This window comes from Pipistrellus kuhlii, unplaced genomic scaffold (assembly GCF_014108245.1).
Source record: "Pipistrellus kuhlii isolate mPipKuh1 unplaced genomic scaffold, mPipKuh1.p scaffold_m20_p_12, whole genome shotgun sequence".
Classification (NCBI taxonomy): domain Eukaryota; kingdom Metazoa; phylum Chordata; class Mammalia; order Chiroptera; family Vespertilionidae; genus Pipistrellus; species Pipistrellus kuhlii.
This window is the reverse complement of record NW_023425427.1, coordinates 37104437-37125881: the sequence shown is the minus strand read 5'-3', so window position 1 is coordinate 37125881 and position 21445 is coordinate 37104437.

The following is a 21445-nucleotide window of genomic DNA, read 5'->3' as shown; positions in this document are numbered from 1 at the left end:
CTTTATTTCCAGGCTAGGCTCAGCTCTCCTTTATTTCTCCCTAATATTTATTCAGTCATTTTATTTCTATAAGAACTGAACAGCAGACAATATGCCAGTATAGGATAAAGGTGGGAGCACTTGGGATACAAATATAAAATGATGCCCCTATGAGACTATTAATCATAAGCAATGATTCTCAGGTACATTGGTTAAGAGATAGAATGCAGTCTCTTGTGAGCCTGAATGAGTGATCCCTTCTTGCCTCTCTAATTCAGGTAAATGATATATTCCCTATTGAAATTTAAGAAAAAGCTTCTGCATAAGGCAACGATTTTGCCAGGAGAACCATAAATATTTGGTCTAGTAATACTTAATGTCCTTTTTAACCATTCGTTTAAAATCATGCTTGGCGTTGACTTGTATTGACATAACCTTCAAACACGTGGTATCTACAGAACGTGTGAAGTGCAATTAACAAGTTTTGCTTGAAAAAGTTTGTGTTTGGTTTGGTTTTTGTTGCAAAACTAGGGCTAAGAAGATAGCGGATGAAGAGCATATTCGGCACTGCATGCTTTATGAGCTCCAATTAGGAAGAAAAGCAAGTGAGGCTGCAAAAACATCTGTAGTGCTATTGGTCAAGATGCAGTTAGCGCCAGAAAATGCCAGCGTTGGTTTGAGAAATTTCGCGAGGGAAATTTTTCGTTAGATGACAAGAGTGGTCGAGGCCGTGTGTCCAATTTTGATCAAGAAGCTCTTCAAGCTCTTTTGGTGCAAAATCCTCAAATTACCCAACAAGAGCTTGCGACAACTTTAAATTGTTCACAAAAAACAATTTCCAATCAATTGCGTGCACTTGGCAAAGTCCCAAAGTTTGGAAAATGGGTTCCTCATGAGTTGACCGACAACAACCGTAATCAAAGAGTCACAATTTGCAGTTCGCTCCTCTCTCGTCAAAACCGTTTGCCGTTTTTAGAGCAAATTGTTACCGGAGATGAAAAATGGGTGCTGTATGTTAATTTGAAAAGGCGGCCTCAATGGTTGGACAAAAATGAGGCTCTGCAGCCCACGCCAAAATCTGACTTGCATGCAAAAAAAGTGATGTTGTGTATTTGGTGGAATTTTAAAGGAATTCTTCATTATGAACTTTTACCATCTAACCAAACCATTACAAGTGCAGTGTATAGTGCCCAATTGGAAAGGTTAGCCCAAGCTTTAAGAGAAAAAGAACCCGCGCTGATTAATCGGAAGGGCGTAATTCTTCACCACGATAACGCACGACCGCATACTGCAAGAATCACTGCTGAAAAACTGCGCCAGTTGGAATGGGAAGTTCTCCCTCAACCTGCATATTCTCCTGATATTGCCTCTTCCGATTACCATTTGTTTCGTTCTTTGCAAAACTTTCTTCTTGGAAAAAAATTTAATAATGAAGAATGCCTCAAAAATGCATTGACCGAATTTTTTGCATCAAAATCACAAGAATTTTACAACAGAGGGATTAAAATGCTTCCTGAGCGTTGGGCACAAGTAGTAGAAAACAACGGCAACTATATTGTTGATTAAATTTTGTTGTATTGTTTAAATAAATTCGATTTAAAAAAGTATTAGAAAACGACATTAATTATTATTAGACCTAATAAGTTCAAGTCATCACATTTCAGACTGCAATTCTGATCTAAACTTTTCAGCATCTCTGCATTGAGCAGATTGGCACACATAGAAAAAATCACAAGAGACAGTTTACTATGAGAATTCTGACTTCCTCTGGGCTGACAATTGAAGTATGTGTCCTGTACATCTCTGTGGCAAGGAAGCCTGCTCCCACGGGAAGCCTAATTACAACCAGAGGCTGCTTGGGAAGCATGGAGTTGGCTGAAGGGAAGTTAGTTATCTAATTGAGACAAGAAATTCCATATTTTCTGCCGAAACCAGTTTGGCTCAGTGGATAGAGTGTCGGCTTGCGGACTGAAAGGTCCCAGGTTCGATTCTGGTCAAGGGCATGTACCTTGGTTACGGGCATATTCCCAGTAGGGGGTGTGCAAGAGGCAGCTGGTTGATGATTCTCTCTCATCGATGTTTCTAACTCTCTATCCCTCTTCCTTTCTGTAAAAAAATCAATAATATATATATTTTTTAAAAATTTCATGTTCTCTCTGTCCTCAAACCTTCCACAAACCCTATTTTACCTTCTTACTCAGTTGATGACTTATCATAATTCACTGAAGAAGAGTAGCCATTAGGCAGGAACAACATCATTTTCCTATCATGACACATGTACCTTACTGCCTGGCTTCTTACTGCCAGGCTAGTGAAGGTCATTATATATCGTTCTTCTATCTCCTCAAGAACTTTGCTCTTCTGGTTACCCACCAGCTCTTGTGTATCAACCATCTTTCTCTGTCTACTTACACTCTCCTCAAAACACACACGTTTTAGCATAGCTTTGCTCACACACACATATACGCAAAACACTTCCTTTATCCACATATTCCCTGCCAGTTACTGCTCCATTTCTTTCCCCTGCACACTAGTCAAATTTCTTGAAAAAATTGTCTATACACAAATGCTGTCTGCACTTCCTCATGTTACATTCTTTCCTTAACTCATTACAATCTACCTTAAGATTTAGATATACCTTCACTCTTGTCAAAGTTATCATTATTTCCATATTAACTAATGAAGTCCTTGTTACCCTCTAACTCTCAGCACCATTTGACAGAGCTGCCTTCTCCCTTCTGCTCTCTCGAAGGCAGCCTCACCACCCACCTGGTTGCCTCCTCCCTCACTGACCACTCTTCTGCTGTTCCCAGGCTCCTGATACATACTCTGTCTGACAGCTTATTGGGGAAGCTCCCCAGGGATTCCTCCTGGGCTGTCTTTTCACTCTGTACATATTCTCCAGGTGAATCACAAATCATCTGGCTTTAAGTACCATAGTATCTAATGATTTCCACATTTCTATCTCTGGTCCAAACCTGTCCCTTAAACTCTGGGCTTATATAGACATCCAACTGCCAATTTGACAGCTCCACTTGGATAATTCCCAGACATCTAAAACTTCAATGCAAAACTGTAACTCTTAATGTCTTTGTCAAAATTATTTTCTACTCACCTCTGTCTTCCCCATTTCAATCAGTATGCCACCACTTTTACCTACACACTCAAGCTAGGATACACCATATTCAATCTATTTATAAAATCTTTCTATTATATTTCCAAACATATGCTTACTTTACCATCTTATTCAGACCTGCATCAGCTTTCATCTGGGACACTGCGTTGGTCCCCTGTTTCCAGTCTTGCTCCTCTAAAATCCATTCTCTAAAGAGCCATGCGCATGACTGATTTAAACATAAATTAGCTTATTTCACTGACTGTTTAAAAATTCTAACTGCTTTCCATTGCACATAAAACCAAATAAAAATTTCTACTATTTCCTATGAGACGGTCCATGAGCTAAAATCTATTATGGCTCTGAGCATACCTCAGAATTTGCCATCACTCACTATATTCTCACTATCTTTTTTCAATTCCTAGAAATTCTAAGTGTCTGTCTGCCTCAAGTCTCTGTATCCTGTGCACTTCACCTGAAATGTTGTCTAGGACACTCTCATTCTTCAAAGGCTCCTTGTATTCATCCGGTAAGGCAATCTCAGCTTAAATGTGTAAGAAGTTCCTTCCCTTAACTAACCTATCTAAAGCAACCCTCTCCCCCACTCTAATTCCCATATACCTTATTAGTTATCTCAGCCCTTGGTCATTTCCTTAGCAACAGTTAGCAAAGTCTGCAATTATTTTGACGCACATTTTAAGTGTATTTACTGGTATTGCTCTGTCTTTCCCATTGGGATTCAGTTGGTGATAGAAGAGACTTTTTCTTCTTGGTCACTCACCATTGTCTCCCTCATGAGAGTGTTTGGCACATGAAAAAGTTCTCAAAATATATTTCTTGAATTAATAAGTGAATAAGTGAATGACTATTTTAAAATAAAGATTAAAGATGTCCCTACATATTTATTGCAATAACCATTTTTTTTAGATAAGGCATTTTATAAGGAACACAATGTAAAAAGCTGCATAGGGATTTGGAGTTCAAACCTAGGCTCCATTAGATAAGTCTTCCAGATTTTCCAAAATAGTCTAGGGAAGAGGCATGAAGAGGCATATTTGGAAGGATCCATTTTCTAGCTTAGAAAGACATTACCCACAGATACAGAGAATTTGCCTTTTCTAAAAACAAACAAACCAAACAAATAACAAATAAAAACACACAACTTATTTCTGCCAATGTTTCTTTGCTGCTTTTAACTCTTTCCAGTTAACTCCCAGATTAGTAGCCACAAAGGTACAATCAGACAGCAGAAACAGACTTGCCAATTGTCTGACCATGAGAGAAGAAAGAGCAAAATATTCAAAAGAATAGGAATTCAAAAGAAAACCAACTAGGCTACCAACATTAGGCTTCTTACTTGTTTAATTCTGAATTTGCCGCAGGTAGCAAGGTATAAGGGAAAAAGCATGTGCTGGTATATTTATTTTCCATGGCTGCTATAACAAATTACCACAAACTTAGTAGCTTAAAGCAATGTAACTTTATATTTTTATTGTTCTGGAAACCAGAAGTCTAAAATGGGTCTCACTCAGCTAGAATCAAGGGGCTGTCAAGGCTGCATTCTTTTGGCAGACTCTAGGGAAGAGTTAATTATCTTTTACTTGTGGATTCATCACTTTGATCTCTGCTTCCACTGTCAAAGTTCCTTCTCTGACTTTCCTTTCTCCCTCACAGAAGGATTTGTCTCACTACTTTGGGGCCACCCAGATAATTCAGGATAAGTTCCCAATTGGTGAGACTTTATTTAATACCAACAAAGTTCCTTTTGCCATTCACAAATTCTAGGTATTCAAACATGGACATCTTAGGGACACTCTTATTCATCTGACCACAGCTGGGTTCCAATTAGTTTTATCATTGGTTCTATTCGGTGCCAGGCACTAGGCCAAGCACTTGGCACTGTGAAGCCATTGGGTCTTTTAGTCCTATGTTGGTAACTCTGGTAGAGCAGAAATATAAACCTATGTCTGTTTAACTCCAAAGCCCATGCACCTGGTTGCTGTGTTGATCGAGCATTCATAGGTCTGGGTACACAGAAAATGCTGAATAAACGGTGAGCCATTATTGTCTGTATAATAAGTTATACCTAACTTCAAACAATTATGTGACACCTCTGAGTTTTAGATTCCCCAAAGGGTTTATAGTCACTCTTTTACTTGGCTAATATTTACAAAGGTTCAATAGTCTTCTAGGCACTGTCCTAGAAGTTGAACACTATTAAAGCTATTATACAGTTTAAATGAAACAAGGACTTGGCTCAGGGCCCAACACATAGAAGATGTCACTAAATACTGGTTCCTATCTCTTTTTTTTCTTTAGATTATAAACTCCCGAGGCTTTGTCTGATGTGCTAATTGTTCTGCTTTATCTGCTAGTGTCTCTTTCATTGCAATTGAGCACCTAGCAGTAATTCCATGTAATGTTACCAAGATGGATTAATTTCTTCTTGGTAATCTGACTTATGGCAAGGCTATGACTATAAATAGTTCTATTCCTCTAATCATGATAGGTTGTTGGTGGCTAAGTTATAATCTGAAGCAGTCCAAGAATCATGGTTTTTAAGAAACAACTGGATTCTAAAACTGGGGTGATATCTTTCAACAGTGACTTAACCCTGTTTTCCAATATGTAGAAAGTGCGTGTATATATATGGATGTGTGAGTGAGAAAGTGGAGGATAGAGATGTGAAGGAATCCTACAGTCTGGGGAAGAAATGGTAGAGTAGTGCAAAGGACTCTCTAAAGCTTGGCCAAGGGGTAGCTTTGAGAATCATCTAGGAACCCATATATGCAAAGGAGAGGAAGCCTCAGTGTGAATGGATCCACATGTGCCTACAAATATTCCCTGTGGTTTCAGGCAAGAGATTTTTAATCAATTTTCTATCATTTATTTCTTGATTCATTTTTACTTCTGACTCTTCTCTATCACCATTTATCTTTCCATTTTTTTCTTATCTTTCTATATCATGTTATCCATTCTAAGTAGTCTTTACTATAAAAAGTAAAATATAATAATGATATAAGTGAGTCTTTTTTTTTCTTTTGTTTCTTCAAGAGGATTATCTGTGAAGCAAAAGTTTCTCAGACCAAATCTGAAATAAATCTTTGCACTGGGCCCTGGTGAAGCAACAATCCCTTGCTAAGTAAGGCTAATGAGCTAGTAACTTTAGACTCTGCTGAGTTACCAAGGAGCCCCTGATGGACCACTTGATAACCTGGCACCACAAAGTCAGGAACTCACTGAGATCCTGCATATTTAATCTAAAAATCGTAATTATAAATAGCTGCTAGGAAAAAAGGTTCATTTTTATTGTCCATGCAAAGAAAGTACAAACTCTTTTTTGAGCCATGTCATTGCTAGTTAGAGTAGATCAGAGAAGGGGATGATATTGGAAAGTGGAAACTAAAATTCCTAGTGTTGACAAATATCTTCTCTAAGTATTAAATTCAATGGCAGTGTTTCAGGTTTCAATATTATAGTCATTAATGATAAGTGACTAGGTCTGAATAAATATTACATGACTAAGTCACAAATAAATGCCTTAATGAAATGGAAGAGAAACTAGAGTGACTCCAAATGAAATTCCTAACAACTTGTCATTCCTTTTTCTACTTTATTTTACAACTGAATTTCACATAATTCTGGGTTTAGAAAAATAATACAAGGACATGGAAAGATAGATCACTGGAGAAGAGATTAGAAGAGCTTATTTTTAGTCTTTTTTCCCCTTACCATTATACTTGTATCTTAGAAAGAACATTTATTCATAGTGTCTTGTTTTCCTTCTGTGCTAAATGAGTTGGTTAAACTAGATAAATTTTAAGACTCTTTCAGATTTTAAAACTAATGTATTTTTTAGAACCTGTACCCTGCAAAATGTTAGTGGGAGTTATATGAAAAAAAAAAAAAAAAAGATTACAAAATGGTTCAACTGTGAGAAATCTAGACTTAAGCAAAATTTATCAGATTTCTTCACTGCAGGGTATTTCTAAGCCATTCATATGTAAATATGCCTCCTGTGGTTATTTATCCCTTCCACAGCTATTTATTACATCAGATAATAAAGATACTCTGGGGGGCAAAAACAGGTATGGTCTTTATCCTCATGGAGGTTACAATCTAGTGGAGAAAGTAGACATTTATCACACAATTACACAGATGAAATACAAAATTGTAGTTTTACTCTTTAGATAGGTACACAATGCTATAAAGCATGTGCAAAAGGAGATTTCAATCTGCTCAAAGAAGATCAGGGAGAGATAATGGCACTAGAGATGAGAGATGAGTATAGAAAGGGGAAGAGATTTCTAAGCAAAAATAGTATATTTAAAGGCCCTGTAGTTACCAGGAAAATGTTAGGGACTGGGAGTAAAAATCTCTAAAAATAAGATGCAGAATGCAATGATTCTCTTATTTGTTCTCAAAAGATTTTTTTCCTTTTCTTCCCCTATCTCTCTCCCAACAATACCTTATGGAGATCATGTTTTCTGGAACAGACTTTGTATAAGCACTTGTTTAGAGTGATCTAATATGGACTGGCTCTGCCTTAGAGGATTTGCTTCCGGAGTGCCCATGGATCCCATTGCATGTACTCATGGTATGGGTCTAAAGTAGACCACTTTCTCACCTATTTACCTATTTATAGCATTTATTAGCTTTACAAATATGGAGAGGAGAACAAGATGATGAATATACATATGGTTATAGGAGAATATTTTTTTGTTTATTTTATTTTTTTTATAAAAATGTGTATATTTAAGGTGTACAAAATAATGAATTGATATACATACACATATATACAGTGAAATAATTATTGCATTCAAGCCAATTAACATATCTTCTCACAGGGTACCATTTTGGTATGTGATACCAATATCTGAAATCTACTCTCTTAGCAAATTTTGAGTGTTCACTACAGCATCATTAACTAATATCATTGCACTGTACACTAGATCTCTAGACTTATTCAACCTATATAACTAATTTTGTGTCCTCTAGCAAATATCTCATCATTTCCCCCTATCTGCTCTCCCCTGGTAATCATCATCCTATTCTCCGCTTCTACGTATTGGCCTTTTTATAGGTTCCACATATAAGTGAAATCATGCAGTATTTTTCTTTCTGAATCTGTCTTATTTCACTGAACATAATGACCATCAAGTTCACCATGTTTCTGGAAATGGCAGCATCTCCTTAACTTTTAAGACTGAATAATATTCCAATGTCTAAATATAGTACATTTTCTTCCATTCATCTATTGGCTGACACTTAGTTTCATGGCTATTGTAAATAATGCTGCCGTGAACATGGAGGCACAGATAATTCATAGAATTATTGATCTCATCTTCTTTAAGTACCAGTAAGTACCCAGAAGAGGAATTTCTGGGTCACATAATAGCTTTATGTTTACTTTTGTCTGTTTGTTTTTTTGTTTGTTTATTTAGGAAACTCCACACTGTCATTCATAATGGCTGTACAATTTACATTTCCACCAACAGTGAAGAAGCGTTCCTTTTTCTCTGCATCCTCACTAATACTTACCTGATTTCTTTTTGATGAAAAATGATAGCCATTCTAATAGGTGTGAGGTGATCTCACTGTGATTTTCATTTGTCTTTCCCTATTGATCAGTGATGTGGAACACTTTTTCATATACCTAGTGGCCATTTGTATGTCTGCTTTGGAATAATTTCTATTTAGTTCCTCTGCCCATTTTTTAATTGGGCTGTTTGTTGTTTTGCTACTGATTTTTAGACATTTTGCTACTGTATGTTTTAGATATTAGTCCATTCTCAGATAGTTTGTAAACATTTTCTAAGATATGGGAGAATTTCTTAGGAGATTATGAATAACGTCACTAAAGATTTTAACATGCCACATATTGTTTAATTTCTGATATAATGAATGCAAGTATAGTGAGGAATGGGTAGATGAGACAGTAAAAAAGGCTTATTTAAAAGTTGAACCCATAAGCTCTCCCTTTCTTTTCAGAGATAGAGAGCAAACCACTTTTAGAGAAAACTTTTAAGGATAAACTTCTTCATCAATCTGAATAGGAAAAAAATGAGATTTTTTTTTTTATAAAGCCAAGATTCTCTTCTGAAATGAAGATATTTGCAACAATGAGAAACTATATTGGTCCATGTAGTAGATAGGTTATCATTGTGGTTAGCATTGAGAAGACATTTTTTTTTTTTTTTTTTTTACACAGAGGATAACCTGAGATTGATGATGCTTTTAAAAGTCAACACAAGACAGAACAAAGAGACAACTAAAGTGGTTTAAAAATAAGGGTTCGTTTTTCTCCCATCACAAGAAGACATGGAGTAGACAGTTAATGACTTTGGTCTAGTGTCTTCACAATGTTTCTGTAATATCCCCACCCCCACCCCCACTTCCTTTCTGTTCAGAAGATGATTGCCACAGATCAATTATCCAATGACCACATCTATATTCAAGACAGAAAAGTACTGTTTCCATAGAGCCCATCTTTCCAAATTTTCTTTTACATCTTGTTGCCCAAATTGGGTCATATAACCACCTTTATCTACTACTATAAGAAGGACTACAAAAGAGAAGACAGAATAGTCAAAATTGACCTAGACTAATTCTAATTCACCACCAGAAGCAAGGCACTTCATTGCTCAACCAAATGAAGTCCAATTGCAAGAAAAAAGAAAGAGATGGACACTGAATAGGCAAATAACAGCATTTTCCCAAGGGGGATTCTAAGGAGTTTGTTGTCCCTGCTGTTGTTATTGTTCACTTTGTTTGGTTGTTCAGTCTGGTTGGAGGCTCAGACTCCAGGTCAGAAAGGTATCATCAAAGCATTCCTTTTGGTTGGTTGTAAACTGTTCCCTGCACATGGCTGTATGTACAGTCCCCAAATAATTCCTTTTCAATGTTCCAATAGAGAAACAACTTCATAACTACTTCATAGGGAGCTTATTAAAATATGCATTCCTAAGCCCCCACTCTAATTCACTAGGTCTGAGTTAGTCATTAAACTCTATTGGTATGACACAATTCCCAGATGATACTGCTGCAAGGACTATTTGGGAAAACTCACATTTGGAGAGGATTGGGTCTGGAGATTATGAGACCCGAATGAACCCATAAGCCCTCCCTCCTTCCCACCTCCTTTATTTCCACATTTAAATAATTCCCTATTGCCCTTAAGCCTTCAAGATAATCTTGTCAAAGCCTGGTCTTTGCTGAGGAAATAAGGGGATAGTCCTGGGCCAAAATTTGGGGAAAGGCAATGTAGGGAGGAAGAGCTAGAGCTTGGAGGAGATAGTTGCACAATAGCAAGAGGGACTTGGCGGAGAACCAGAACAGCAGTCTGGGGCTCGATAGCTGGCTAAGGGGACAAGAACAGCTAAAATACATTTGTGATCTATGTACACAGGGATTCCCAGTAAAACCTGAGAAGTGGACTTGGGGAACACTGGACTTCCTGGATTAGGTAGGATGGAAACTTATATTATTGCTGACTGGACATTAAAGGAAAACCCTGGAGGACTAAAGATGTCTAAACACCTAAACATTGTTAAGTATAAAAGAAACATCGAAAGCCCATTTTGTGAATTACATTTTTAAGTTTTCCATGCAAGGCAGGTATTACTGCACCCATTGGTGTTGGCGAGGAATCTAGGCTTAGATTAAACAGAGAGTAACAACCATAATGCTGAATCTCTACAATGGTAGAGACTGCTTTTGAGACAAGATCATTCATTCTAAATCCATTGTTCTCAGGACAGCATTTGCCTCTCTACCTATATATTATATTCTGTCAAATTAAAAGGTGACACCTGGGAATTGTTGGAATACAATAATTAGCTCTTCATCACTTGTTGCTGTTACTTATTGAGGATTGTTCAGTTTGTGCCTACTAATAGTGAAAGTACTTTCCCCAGACTCTTTCCCATTATAGTCGAGCCTGTAACAGACATTTTAAAGGCTCCTGAGGGACTCTCTGTTCATGGGAAAAAATGAGGGAGGCAGAAGATAATATATGAAGAAGTGGCTCTGGGACTTCATGACCCAACAAGACCTGCACAGATTATTAAACAGTTTCAAGTGACTTAGCCATGACATGAAGCCTCCAGAGAACAACAGGAGCATTGTCACCACTGTCCCTGTGGAGGAAGCTGAAAGACTCAAGTAATATCCAGCTCTCACAGAAAACGAAAAGGGAAAGGAAGCAAATGGTGTTTATTTGCCTGGGCCACTGGGCCAGCCAAGCCATTGTGAATTCTCTAAGGCATCTCTGCTGTGGATAGGTTTGCACACACATATTTGCTTTGTGGACTAGCCAAGAATCCCAGAACAAGTGACTGAGATGTTTCTCCAGAGGAATGGGGTGGACGTTAAAAGGCATACTAGTTTCCCCTTTTACAATTGTCCCCACTATTCACTAGCTCATTAATTTGTTTATCTTGTTTTTAAAACGTTGTATAAGGCCTAGTCAGCGTGGCTTAGTTGGTTGAGCATCATCTTATGCACCAAGAGGTTGCCGGTTTGATTCTCAGCCAGAGCACATGCCTGGGTCTCAGGCTCAATCTTTAGTCAGGGTTGTGCAGGAGGCAGCAGAATGTTTCTCTTTCATCAATGTTTCTATCTCTCTCCCTCCTGTCTCTCTAAAATCAATAAAATCATATTTTAAAAAGTTATATAAGTTTAGTAGGTACCAATAGCAGGCCTAACAGGCACGTTTTGCTGCAGTAACAAATAACCCAAAATTTTAATGGCCTATAACAAGGTGGGTTTTTTGCTTCTGCTATGCATCCATTTAGGGTGGCAGTGGTCTCTGCTCCAGGTCATCCTCACTCAGGGGCCAAAGATGAAGGAGGGACCACCATCTGGAATTTCATAGGTCAGTGAGGCAGGTGAAAGGGGAGGTAGAAACTCATGTGTGTAAAATTTCATTTCACTTATATTTCACTAGCCAAAGAAAATCAAAAAACCTCAACTAACTTTAAGGGGAGTGCAGCCCTCTCTTGTGCCCAGAAGAAGATGGAAATAGTAAATCAATGAAAAATAGTAATGTTGGCTACAAAAATTGATGTGCTTCTACAACATATATATATATATATATATATATATATATATATATATATATATATATATATATATATATGTTGTCCATTACTTGATTCAATGTACCACAAACTGGAAATTGTCTCAGAGTTTGTCTCTTTACACATTAAGTTTTCTTTGGTATCAACTCAAGTCTTGAACCTGAAGACAAACTTTGCAAGGGACTACTTTTTAAGCCACTGGTCCCAGAAACATTCTTGCAAAAACCACACCTCTCAAGATTCCCTTTAGCAGTCTTGTCAAAGTGTAAAATCACTGTGTTTAAAAAAAATAATTAAAGTGATTAAGGACTCACTCTAATTTCTTTTATAGCCCAAGCTCATATCTGAACTTATCCTGATCTATTCTCCACAAATGGGCTCAATCATGAAGTAAGGCTTAGGGAAAGTGAGAGCTCTTGCTTCCTGTTATCTGGTGATTAAACAAGAAATTTGAAGTTCTACTGCTGTGTCTAATTAAAAAATTTCCATGCTAGAGTAGATGGTTTCAATAAAAGGTTTGACTGAGTATTTCTTCCCTAGTATTATGCCCCCTCCTTTTACCTTCAGTTAGAGTGAGGGATTTGGACGCAGCTGGAGATGCAGTGAATTAGGAGTTGAGATTGAGTTGTGGAATACCTTATATCCCATATTCAGAGGTTGTGAAGCATAAAAAGGTTATCTATGAAACATTCTGCAATGAAGTTAATGCCAAATGGTTCTTAACCCTACAAGGGCCAGGGGTCTATGCCATGAAATTGATAAATCCCTAGCATGAAATGCAACACTGTTAGCATTTATGCACATATCTCTTCTCAGAAGAAGCTTCATAGCTTTCATTAAATTATCAGAGGAAGCATGATTCATAAAATATCAAGAATCTCACTATGAAGATAAATAAGGTTTTGCTCATTAGAAACTTGTATAGAACTATAGTTTCATATCACTCAAGTAAGTGCAAGTTGCTTTACATAACAGATATGTTTTTAAAAGTCAGATATAAATCACATAATATTTAAATTGTGATGATATATAAACTAAATAATCTTTTAGTAAAACAAATATGGTCTATTTTATAAATATTATATATGTTCAAGTTTTGTAATAGGGAAGTACAGGAGTGGGGAAAAATAGATTTACACTTGTAATACAAATCCTATATAATAAAGAGGTAATATGCAAATTGACCATCACTTTAACACACAAAATGGCCCCTATGTGGTCAAAGATGGCCATCCCCATGCAGACTGGTGCAACCACTGTGGAGAACAGTGTGGAGTTTCCTCAAAAAACTGAAAATGGAACTCCCATTTGACCCAGTAATCCCACTTCTAGGAATATATCCCAAGAAACTAGAAACACCAATCAGAAAGGATATATGCACCACTATGTTCATAGCAGCACAATCTACAATAGCCAGAATTTGGAAACAGCCTAGGTGCCCGTCAGCAGATGATTGGATCCAAAAACTATGGTACATCTACACAATGGAATACTATGCTGCCATAAAAAAGAAGGAATTCTCATCATTTGCAGCAACCTGGATGGGATTGGAGAACATCATGCTGATTGAAATAAGCCAATCAATGAAAGAGAAACACCACATGACCTCACTCATTTGTGGATGATAAAGAACATTATAAATTGATGAACCAAGAGACAGATATAGAGACAGTAAAGCAACAGGCAGACTGTCAAATTACAGTGGGGAGGGGAGGAAGATCTGGGGGAGATAATAGATCAACCGAAGGACTTGTGTACATGCATATAAGTACAACCAATGGACATAAAACTCTGGGGAGGGAGGGTATATATGGGAGGGAGGGAGGAGGGCAAAAAAATAAATAAATAAAATATATTAAAAAAAGATGGCCATCCCCATGTGGACACCAAAAGATGGCTGGTAAGGGAGGACAGTTGTGGGTGACCAGGCCAGCAGGGGAGGACAGTTGGGAGGGACTAGGACTGCAAGATAGGGCAGTTGTGGGCAATCAGGCCTGCAGGGGAGGACAGTTGGGGGGGACCCAGTCTACAAGGGAGGGAAGTTGGGGGGAACCAGGTTGGCAGGGGAGGGCAGTTAGGGGTGATTGGGCCTGCAGAGGAGGGCAGTTAGAAACAACCAGGCCTGCAGGGAAGGGCAATTGGGGGAACCAGACTGGCAGAGGAAGAAAGTTGGGAGGGACAAGGCTTGCAGGGGAGGGCAGTTAGAGGTGACTGGACTGGCAGGGGAGGGAAGTTAGGGGCAACTAGGCCTGCAGGAGAGGGCAGTTGGTGGTGACCAGGTTGACAGAAGAGGGCAGTTAGGGGCAATTGGGCCAGCAGGGGAGCAGTTAGGCATTGATCAGGTTGGCAGGGGAGTGATTAGGGGGTGATCAGGCTGGCAGGCAAAAGCAGTTAAGAGCAATGAGGCAGGCAGGCAGGTAAGTGAGCAGTTGGGAGCCAGAAGTCCCGGATTGTGAGAGGGTGCAGACTGGGCTAAGGGACACATACAGATACACACACTCCCCGTGCACAAATGCCATGCACTTGGCCTCTAATAAATATGTAATACTTAATAAATAATACAGGAATAAATTCTGTGTCCAAGTACTCCCAACTGTAAACCTACTTTTGCCCATGTCTGTATATATTACAGATAAATTGTACTTCCTAGGTAGTATGAAGTTACATGCTAAAATTAACAGGACATAAACACATACACACAGATACACTCATGCTCCTTGCATTATATTGTACTTCCCTTCTGTGCCTAGACCATTCCCTTACACCACACCCTTCCCATAGTCAAGGATACTCTATTTACTCACCACTTCTCTCAATGACAGGACTTTCTTATTCAATGCCATGACATACACAATATCATGCAGAAATATAGTTACATTTCTACATGATAAAAAATAGAAATGTGTAGGTCTAATTCAATAATAAGTACTCCATCCCTCTTCTCATTGGTATCCTATGAGAATTTCCAGGGCCTCCTCTATTTCCTGACTATTAGAGGCAAAAAAAAGGTTTTGTTCATTTTCCTTTAGAAGTTCAGATGCAGGATTACGGAATAGCAGAAAGGGCATAAGAGTTACAGTGAAAAAAGATCTGTGTTTAATTCCTGGCTTCACTTTTTATACGTTCCAAGTGATCAAGTCACTTACTAGTATCTTCTCTGAATTTGTTTTCACATCTGTAGAATGAGGAAATGGTACCTAACTAATAGTATAAGGTTACAGAAAAAGTCACTGTATGTAGATTAAAGAAAATATATAAATAATAATGAATGAACTTAGCACATGGGCTAGGTAGAAAATGCTCAGGCCAAAACTGGTTTGGCTCAGTGGATAGAGTGTCAGGCTGTGGTCAGAAGGTCCCGGGTTCGATTCCAGTCAAGGTCATGTACCTTGGTTGTGGGCACATTCCCAGTAGGAGGTATGCAAGAGGCAGCTGATCGATGATTTTCTCTCATCGATGTTTCTAACTCTCTACCCCTCTCTCTTCCTCTCTGTAAAAAATCAATAAAATATATTTTTCTTTTTAAAAAAGAAAACGCTCAGGTACTTAATAAATATTACTTGAATCTGATTACAAATGAACTCAACCAAAGGATGAAATATTTCACATTAGGTAGTACCCAAGTATTTCCAGTTGGGTCTAGAAACAAAACCCCTGAAAATACCATTTTTAGAATTTCCTAAAACTTTTTTTGAGAAAAGTTTTGAATAGCTAGCTGAGATACATAATCAAAACAAGACAAAAGTCTTGCTCTTTTGCACCCCATTTGCTGTGCATTCTATCAGCCTTAAGTGCAAGAAATGTTTCCCATACTGCATTAGAAAAAAATTTGAGCTCATCAGTTACCTAAAATGACATACTGAAAATATGTAAAAATCCTTAAAGACTTTTTTCCCTTCTAATGGTCAGGAAATAGAGGAGGCCCTGAAAGTTCCATTAGGATTACCATATATTACCGGTATTTCACATGGCTCAACCTAATATAATACATAGGCATACTATGTGTATGGTTTGGAAACAGGCATTTATGACCCAAAATACTATCAAATTAATTATGACATCAAAGATATGCTATTCTCAACATGGGATAATATATGATTCAAGCACCTTTGTAGGGATTTTCCAGAATTATCCCACAAGATATTGCCTGTAACAGACTTTTAATTCTATAACCTGAAATTTTCACAATCATTACAGCAAAAATAAATAAATAAATAAATAAATAAATAAATAATGAAAAGAAAAAGACTTTTTGAACAGCAAAGAAAACAAACAAAAATGCAAGGTGTTAATTATTATCAGAATCACTTTAAGCCTGTGACTAATATTTTTTAGATTTAAACAGCAGAAGGGAGAAAAGAAGAAAGAGAACTAATAGATTCATGGTTATTTGTTCTGTGCTTGTTACGCAAAGTGCATCCTTAGCTAAGGAAATGAAAAAGGCTGAGGGCTAGGGGAAAGCTATGGCAGATAGGAATGAGCTGAGAACCCTGTGGGTTCATTTAGGCTGCACTTCTCCCCAGATGTGTCCAGGTGCCTCCCATAGACTTGCATGTTCAGAGACACCATATGTACACCCCCTTAAGAGATTTCATATCACAACTTAAAGAGAGGGAACTAAAAATGCAGTAGAAAGGATTTATTATTGATGTTGTATATAAAATATGCTTCCTTTGGTTGAATGATCTCAGCAGATTCAGCTCTTGCTCTGTCGTCAGTCAGGAGTTTCCAAAGGAAATCTCTGGAGAGCATTATTAGAATAGGATTGGCTCTATATCTTTCCCCGGGGCACCATTAACTTAGACGCAACCCCAATTTGAATTGGGAAAAAGTTAAGCCTCTTTTAAAATATGGTCTTTTTTATAAGCCCCAAGAGAGAAAAATATATCCATATGTCCTTATATATTTTAAACTAAAGAACATACTGCTCTGTCCAAGAAGTCAGCATTTTTCACCTATCTTCCATTAGAGAAGGGATTCCATTTTATAAATTGTAACCTTTGTCCTATGTCATTTGTTCACACAGTGTGGCTGGATCACCGGCCACTCCTGGGTCTGCCCGCCTGCAAACTACTTAGCTAGTCCCCCTCTGGACCACGAATTTGCTCCCTGCAGATTTGACTTTCACTGATTCTCCCTCTCTCTCTCTCTCTCTCTCTCTCTCTCTCTCTCTCTCTCTCTCTCTGACTTTCTCATCTCTCTCATTACTTTCCTGCACTTCATGCTAGATATGCTTTCCCTACCTTGTCCCATTTAATCCTCACAACTGGGGATGTTATCATAATCCTCTTTATAGAGATGAAGAAACTCAGGCTAAGGCAGGTTAAGGAACTTTCTCAAGGTTACAGAGCTAATAAATGGTAAATCCGTACCTAAACCCAGATCTTCCTAATCACCATAGCTAGGTGCCTTCAGAGCAACTATTAGATACACAGGTTATTTAAAAAGATATTGGATTCTCCATTCTTATACCAGGGAGACAACACTTCCATAAGATTCTCAAACATCCTGGAATATTCCACAGCAAACCCTAACCTGTATAGTACTTCCATGTTTTAAGGCCTTCTCACAAGCACCTTATTTTATCCTTCCAACAAAACTATTGAGTGGTTAGGCAGGTTCTGAACTCATTTGATAGACAAGTTACTGAACTTTATTTATTAACTATCTCAGGCAGATGCCAAAACCTTTGCTAGCACTATAGAGAACTCTGGCATGAAGTAGGTGCTCAATGAACATTGGTGTAACTAATGAGAGAGAACCAAGGAAGTGATCGCAGCCACGGCCTCCTTGGGAATCTTGTTGAAGTCAATGGGGAACAATTGAAGGATTAAACATAGAGAGGCACGTGAGGCAGGCGACAGGAGAAAAGGAGACCTGTGAGGAGCCTGCTGCTGCTATCTGGGTGGGAGATGAGGGCTTTCTAAAATAAAATACTGTTGTGGGAGTGGGAAAGATTAAATGACTTTGTGAGACAGTAATGAATTAGGCATGTCAGGATAACTACAAATAGGGATTGAGAGGAAATACTCATGGAAATGAACGTCCAGGGTTTTGGTAAAAGAGGATGGGTGGATTTCGCCTTCCCTTTAAGCTATATACATTTTTGCCTATTTCCACACCCCAGCAATCATCTTATGGCACCTAAATTGCTCTTTTGCAAATACATCTCTCCTACTTGACTATAACATCTTTGAGGAGTAGAGTTTAACTCATTGCCATATACCTAATGCCAAGTGTTTGGTGTCAGATGGGTGAGAAGAAAAGAATAAATAAAATATGACTCACCCTAGGGTCAGATGAACATCTATTCCTTCCTTTGCCATTTGTTCCTCAGGCCATCTTCCTGGGACTAACTTAGACTTTTGCAAGAATGCAATGCCTCCGGGTTAGATTCTGCTGGAAGGGAATTGCTATTATATGCCACACAAATGAGTACAGGCCTGAAGGCATGAGGCCTAAATAAAATCAGCCTGTGGACAAATAATAACCTTTACTTGAATTGAGAATACAAGGCCTGAACTGGTATTGTACTTCCACAAGCCCCTGAGGCTGGGCACCTTCTAAAGAGTCATTGCTGTGCCATGAATGAATAAGGCGAGGTCTGGGAGGGAGCTACAGACGGGGGAGAATGATAGGGGTCTAAAATTTTTTTCTAATCTTTCTGTACAGCAATTCAGACCAACCTCCTTTCATTGTGCTGAGCTGAACAAAGGCTATATGTGCATGTGTGCATGGGTGGATATTCCACAATATAACAGTAAAAAAAAAAAAAAAAAGCAAATTAGGTTTTCTTATCTTCTTGCTTCCCTAATTTGCTCAATGCCATATACAGAAAATCAACATATATTTCACACACACACAAACACACACACATTTATTAAAAGAAGAAAAAATGTGAATTGTTTTTGAAGATTTAAAGATTGAAACTGTCATTCTCAGGGTCCATATTTTGCACAGCCTTTATTTTTCACAAGGTAGTGAACTGCAGTTTGACAGAACCGAAAAATTGCTTCTGTTATACGGGGACTTCAATTTCTAATAAAAATGCAATGGGAAATAATCATTTTCCCCTGCCCACTGAACATATTTACTGAGCAAGGCAACATACCAACCAGGACTCGCAGCTACTTATTCAGGACCATGTCCAGGCAGACAGCAGGGGGACGCCACAGGGAAGATATAAATAGCCTAATAACTATTCTTTGCTCCCACTGCTGCCTCCTGCCCCTCACCTCTTCCTTTTACTCAGTTTTACTGCAGACTAACATTTATTCACTTAATTCGTCTGTATCAATGCTCTTGACACAAAAAGCCAAAGTTACTTTATATGAATTGCCTGCTTTATTTTCCCTGGCAGAAGTTCCTCAATTAGAGAGCAGGAACAATCTTTGTTCTAGGCTTACACTAGCTACTCACTTCCAAGCATGTTGATTTGAATTCAGCAAAAGAGACCTTTAATATATAAAAAAGGGAAATCAATAATTGTGACATATTCCACATCTGTTAAAATACTGTCACTGAGCAGGCACAAACTCATTCAATATTATTTAATATGACTGGCTGAGGGTCCATGTAGAGACTTCAGATCAGATAGGTATAAGTGGAAATTCAACTCTCATTCACTAGACCTGTGAATGTGACTTAAGGGAGGTAATTTGACTTCTCAGAGCCTCAGTGTTATTATTAGTAAAATAGCTATCTTGCATGTATGTGGGTATATCTGACATGGTATTTGGCTCCTAGTAGGTGTATCATCATTTGTAGCTAATATTAATGTTGTTGCTATAATTATCATCATTAGATAAGAATCTTCCATTCACATTGGAGGACTTATTATTCTCTGCTATCTACTGGCCCATTCCTCTCTCATCAGCAGGTGTTAATGTCTTCCTTTAGCCAGGACATTCTCACAGCGACTAAGGGCACTCAGAGCTGTCCTCTTGGAAACATGGAATTGACAAAAAGGCTAAGTATCCCTTAGGACTGCGCCCTTCTCGTGGGATGGAACACAATTCCCTTTGCACACAGCTGAGTCGCTTCTAGGTGACAAAAGCTCACTCATAACAGGATCACAGAGTGAGGTTTCCTCTCACCACTGTTGACTGAAACCTGCTGCCATTACGTATGAACCTACCTGTCTGCCCAAAACCTTCTTCTCAGCTTGTACATCCAGGGTGCGGCATGGAGCTGTGCACAAGGTGGGTACTCAGCGTATGTTGAATTGTTTGATTAATTAAATGTCTTGTCTAGGCTTCAAGAGAGTCATTCTTCTAAATTAGAAAGCTAGGGAATAATTCAGAAAGAAAAGGTGTGAGACTTGGGTAGGGAGTTCAACAGTATCTACTATTCCACTTTAGCCACAATGTCCTTAAAGACCTACTTTATTCCGTATTTTTCCATATCTACAGCAATGATTGTGTGCTATACCCAACAAGGATTTGTTTTATTTTATTTATTTTTAATGTATTTATTTTCTTCATTAATTAAGGTATTACATATGTGTCCTTATTCTCCTTTTGCCCCCCAACCCCCCACTCATGCCCTCGCCCCCATAGTGCCTGTGTCCATTGGTTATGCTTATATGCATGCATGCAAGTCCTTTGTTGTTAAGATTGATATTCTGAAGGTTATGCTGGCAATTTGTTTATGCTGCCACCCGGTGGCACTTGATTTATGGCCTCACAGTGTGAAGAGCCCAGATCCCCCCATGATAAACTCAACCAACAAAAAAAACAACACATTTGCAACACACTTTTGAATTAACCTAGGCTACTTCTTTGAAAATTAAGATAGCTAAAAAGCAAGATTAGGTTTCTGTTACTTTATATTAATTAATAATTACAATAAGCACTTATCATTTAAGATTTATCGTATATGGTACCAGAAGGACTCGGAATAAAGTTATGAAATCACCTGAATTTTAGAGTCCTAAGAACCATATGATTTCATTCATATGTGGGATAAAGAACTGAAACTTATACACACAAACATGTGGTGCTTGCCAGAAGGAAGGGGTGAGGAGTAGGGGTAAAGAGGGCCTAATATATGGGTGATGGAAGATTATTTGACTTTGGATGGTGGATATACCATGTAATATACAGATCATATATCATAGATGTAGGGTACATTTGAAACCTTTATGATATTATTACCCTTATCATTCCAATACGTTTAATTAAAAAAAAAAATAAAGAAGAATTTTGGCCAAAACCAGTTTGGCTCAGTGGATAGAGTCAGCCTGCAGACTGAAAGGTCCATGTTCGATTCC